Raw genomic sequence first — 5,457 nt, 5'->3', positions numbered from 1 at the left:
TTCTTTTGTCTTGCTGTCTTTAATATTCCTTTTTTATCACTATATTCTGCCATTTTAATTACAACGTATCTTGGTGTGGATGTGCTTCTGTTGGAGGTTCTTTGTGCCTCCTGGATCTGGATATCTGTTTCCTTCCTCAAATTAGAAAAGTTTTCAGCTATTAGTTCTTCTGATAAATTCTCTGCCCCCTTTTCTCCCTCTTCTTCTTCTGGGACTCCTGGAATACAAATGTTATTACTTTTTTTTTTTTAAGATTTTATTTATTTATTTGACAGAGACACACCAAGAGAGGGAACACAAGCAGGGGGCGTGGGAGAGGGAGAAGCAGGCTTCCCGTGGAGCAGGGAGCCCGATGTGGGGCTCGATCCCAGAACCCTGGGATCATGACCTGAGCCGAAGGCAGACGCTTATCGACTGAGCCACCCAGGCGCCCCCAAATGTTATTACATTTGATGGAGTCAACGAGTTCCCTAAGTCTATTTCTCATTATTCTTTGTTCTCTCTTTTGTTGAGCTTCATTGCTTTCCAGTACTCTGTCTTTAGGTTGTGGATTCCTTCCTCTGCTTCTTCCAGTCTGCTGTTCATTCCATCAGGCGTGTTTCTCATTTTAGTTCTTGAGCCCCTTTATCTCTGCTATTTATTCCTTATGTCTGTATTGATGGTCTCACTGATGCCTTCTGCTCTTTTCTCAAGTCCAGGGAGTATCTCTGTGATCATTACTTTAAATTCTCCATCAGGCATGTTACTTATATCTGTTTCATTTAGATCTCTGGCAGTGACCTTGTCCTGTTCTTTCATTTGGGATATATTGCTCTGTCTTCTCTCTCCCTCTTTTTTTGGTGGGCAGCAAAGCAAGGTTTATTGAGTGATATCAGAGTGATAGTACAAAGCTCCCGAGGAGGGAGGGGACCCGAGAGAGTTGCCCTTGCTCTGTCTTCTCATTTTGTCTAAGTCTCTGTGCCTGTTTCTGTGTGTTAGGAAAGTCAGCTTCATCTCTTGCCATTGAAGGTAACAGCCTTGTGAAGAAGAGGTCCTGTGGTGCCCTGCTGTGAAGCGTCCCCCGTTCCCCAGGGCCTGGCACTTCCGGAAGTGTCTCCAACGTGTGCTGCATGTGCTCTGCTGTTGTGTCCTGGCCACTTTATCCTTCAGGCCAGTCATCTGCAGAGGCTCTCTGCCTGGTGTGGGCAGTGTTGGGCACGGGCCCAAACGTGGCGAGTTTTAACTAGGCGTGCTCTGGTCTGCTTGTGAGATGAAACCTGTCGCCACCACCGCCGGAACCGAGGCCTTGCAAAACTGCCAGGCTGGGAGACGAGGTGTGGGCAGGGGTTTGGGCCAGTGTTCTGGGGAGGGGACCTGCTGTGCCGGGACTGAGGAAAGCATGACCGGAGTGGCAGTGCACCAGAGCACAAGGGGGCAGGGCTTGGTGTAAGCAAGTTAGGTCACGAGTGCTGGTGCTGCGCTGGTTCCAGCAGGTGGCCCTGTGCTTATGCTGAGAGGCACCTGCTAGTTCCTTTGTTCCTGGATGGGTCTCTCTGAATGCTGCCTCTCTGGGATACAGTCAGAGAAGAGCAAATAACCTCCCTACTGTGTGCCCCAGGTGCTCCTCAGATCATTGTTTCCACGCTATATGTCCACGGGCTGTTTGCTGTGCCTTCTCTCCAGGAGCAGCACCATGCCCCCCACCCCCGCTCTCCCTGAACCATGCCTGTTGACCTTTAAAACTCCAGGCTTTAAGCCCCAGTGGTTGCAAGAACTTGTGAAGTTCAGCCCCTCTTGCTTTCTGTTTTCCAAGCCAATTGCGATGGGGAATTGTGTTCCCCCTGCACTTCTCCGTGTGCTAGTCTGTGTCTCGTCCTCCTCTGGGGCCATGGCTCCTTCCCCACACAGTGGCCACTGTCCGTTTCTCTCCGTACTTGTTTCTCAGCACTTGCTACCTTCAGGGAGGCCTCTTTTCCACCCTTAGTTGTGGAATTTGTTCTGCCAGCCTTCAGGTCGATTTCTGGGTGTTTAGGATGATTTTGTAGTTATCTAGTTGTATTCGTGGAACAAGGTGAGCCTGGGGTCCTCCTACTCTGCTGCCATCTTATGATAAAATTTCTAAATGCTTGTTTTCTTCTATTCTTAGCACAAGGTAGATCGGCAACAAGCAGTTTGTGGACTGGCCGTCGTTAGAGGACCACACTTTGAGTAGCTCTTGAAGGGGTCAATGTAGGCTCTAGGAAAGCAAGTACCTAGGCTGCTCTGATGTGTTGTTTTCTGGGAGGGGAGACCAGGTGGGGACCGTGGTGGTGGTGGTGATGGGGGGGCTCTAGATCAGCTCTTCTTGCCTGAGTCTGAGTGGCAGAAGCGTCATACTGGCTTCCAAGTTGCACAGACCCTTGAGCTGTGTGGAGCTCTAGCATATTTGCCAAAGTCCAACATGGCTCATGCACTGTCATGGCACTAGTCTTCCAGCAGGCCAGCGGCCAAGGACAGACAAAAGAATCAAAGAGAGAATACGTATTCATAAATAAAATCTTTTATACAACAGGAGAAATTGACTGTTAGATGGCTATCCATGTGACAAAGCGTGGGCTTCACCGCATGCAGGGCACCCAGCACTACGGCACCCAGATGCCCTAAGGACCATAAATGACAACTGTGAACAAATGCACACCCGCTGATTGGGCAACCTGGAAAATATGCACAAATTCCTAAAAGCATGCAACCTACCAATACCGAATCATGAAGAGATAGAAAATCCAAACAGACCAATAACAAGTAAGGATTAAAACCTTCCCAACAGGGCGCCTGGGTGGCTCAGTTGGTTAAGCGACTGCCTTCGGCTCAGGTCATGATCCTGGAGTCCCGGGATCGAGTCCCACATCGGGCTCCCTGCTCGGTAGGGAGTCTGCTTCTCCCTCTGACCCTCCTCCCTCTCATGCTCTCTGTCTCTCATTCTCTCTCTCTCAAATAAATAAAATCTTTAAAAAAAAAAAATTAAAATAAATAAATAAGTAAATAAAACCTTCCCAACAAAGAAAAGCCTAGATGGCTTCACTGGTGAATTCTACCAAACATGTAAAGAAGAATTAATGCCAATCCTTTTCAAGCTTTTCTAAAACAGGGTAGAGGAGGGAACACTTCCAAACTTATTCTATGAGGTCAGCATTATCCTGATACCAGATAAGGACCCCATAAGAAAAGAGAACTACAGGTCAATATCCCTGATGAATATGGATGTAAAAATTCTCAACAAAATACTAGCAAATGGCATTCAATAAATAGCAGATTAAAAGAATCATACATCATGACCAGTGCACAATATTACAAAATTTTACATGGTAAAAAGCCCACTTAAAGTACAAGATAGACAGGGGTACCCGGCTGGCCTGGTTGGTATGTGTGACTCTTGTTCTCAGGGTTGTGGATTCGAGCCCCATGCTGGATGTCAGATTGCCTAAAAATAAAACCTTTTTTGGGGCACCTGGGTGGCTCAGTCAGTTACACGTCGACTCTTGGTTTTAGCTCAGGTCATGATCTCAGGGTCGTGGGATCGAGCCCCACGTCAGGCTTCATGCTCAGTGGGGAATCTGCTTGAGAGTCTCCCTCTCCCTCTACCCCTCCCCCTTTCCTCTCTAAAAAAAAGAAAAAAATTAAATAAATTAAATAAAAAAAATTTTTTTTCAGTAGGCTCCACACCCAGTGGAGCCACCCAGGTGCTCCAAAAATAAAATCTTTAAAAAAAATAAATTACAAGATAGATCAAAGTCTTTTTGTGTACAAAAAGAATATGAACATTTTATTGATAGAGTTTCAAATTCCACATTTAAGAAATTACCACTTCTTGGGGTGCCTGGGTGGCTCAGTCGTTAAGTGTCTGCCTTCGGCTCAGGTCATGGTCCCAGGGTCCTGGGATCGAGCCCCGCATCGGGCTCCCTGCTCGGCGGGGAGCCTGCTTCTCCCTCTCCCACTCCCCCTGCTTGTGTTCCCTCTCTTGCTGTGTCTCTCTCTGTCAAATAAATAAATAAAATCTTTTTTTTTAGATTTTTATTTATTTATTTGAGAGAGAGAGAGAACATGAGGAGGGGGTGGGCAGAGGGAGAGGGAGAAGCAGGCCCCCCACCGAGCAGGGAGCCCGATGCGGGGCTCGATCCCAGGACCCTGGGACCATGACCCGAGCCGAAGGCAGACGCCTAACGACTGAGCCACCCAGGCGCCCCTAAATAAATAAAATCTTAAAAAAAAAAAAAAAGAAATGATCACTTCTTGAGTTCTATATGAAAAAAATATTCACAATTATCTAAAAAAGCTATTAAAATGCTTTTCCATTTTCCAACTATATATCTATGTAATGCCAAACTTTCACCATATCCTTCAACAAAAACATCATATAGCATAGGATTGAGTACAGAAGCTTTTATGAGAACAAAACTGTCTTTTAAAAGCCATATATTAAAATAAAAGTAAATAAATGTAAATGCCACTCTAATTTTTGTTTTTTTAAACAAATAAAAAACAAATAAAACATGTGTTTTTTGTAATGGTCTAATTCTTATTATTTTAGAATTAATGTATACATATTTTTTAAATTCCCAATTTTACTTTCTAAATGGTAACTATTATTAGAAATAATCCACATAAAGAACAGCTCTTTGGGGTCCTCAATAACTTAATTGCAGTAAAATAGATTACCATAAAATTTACAATTGTAACCATTTAAAAATGCACAATTCAGTGGCATTAAGTACATTCAGACCATTACCACTATCTGGTTCCAGAACCCATTCGTCACCCTGAATGGAAACCTTGCGCCATGAAGCAGTCACTCCCATTTCTCCGTCCCCCAGCCCTTGGCAACCACGAATCTGCTTTCTGTCTCTATGGATCTGTTTATTCTGTGTATTTCATATAAATTAAAACATACAATATGTGGCCTTCTGTTTCTCTGGCTTCTTTCATTTAGCATGATGTTTTCAGGGCTCATCCGTGTTATAATTTATCAGTACTTGATTCTTTTTGGGGGGACCAAATAACATTCCATTGTGTGAAACCACATTTTGTTTGTCCATTCACCTGTTGATACACATTTGGGTTGTTTCCACTTTTTGGCTATTGTGTCTCTAGGGCTGCTATGAACATTCATGTGCAAGCTTTTGTTTGAATGCCCATTTTCAGTTCTTCTGAGTATATACTAGAAGTGGAATTTCTGGGTCATATTGACAGTTCTATGTTTAACTTATCCAGGAACCACCAAACTGTTTTTCACAGTGGCTGCATCATTTTATAGTCCCATCAACAATGCACGAGTGTTCCAATTTCTCCACATCTTTGCCAACACTTGTTCTTCTCCTTTTTTCTTAATTTATTTTTAAATTTTCCTTACAGCCATCTACTATGGGTGTGAAGTGGTGTCTCACTGTGCTTTATGTTTGAACTGAAGTAGAGTTGATGTACGATGTACAACATGGAGTCCAC

This window comes from Halichoerus grypus, chromosome 7 (assembly GCF_964656455.1).
Source record: "Halichoerus grypus chromosome 7, mHalGry1.hap1.1, whole genome shotgun sequence".
In the NCBI taxonomy this organism is placed as follows: Eukaryota; Metazoa; Chordata; class Mammalia; order Carnivora; family Phocidae; genus Halichoerus; species Halichoerus grypus.
This window is presented reverse-complemented; position numbering follows the sequence as displayed.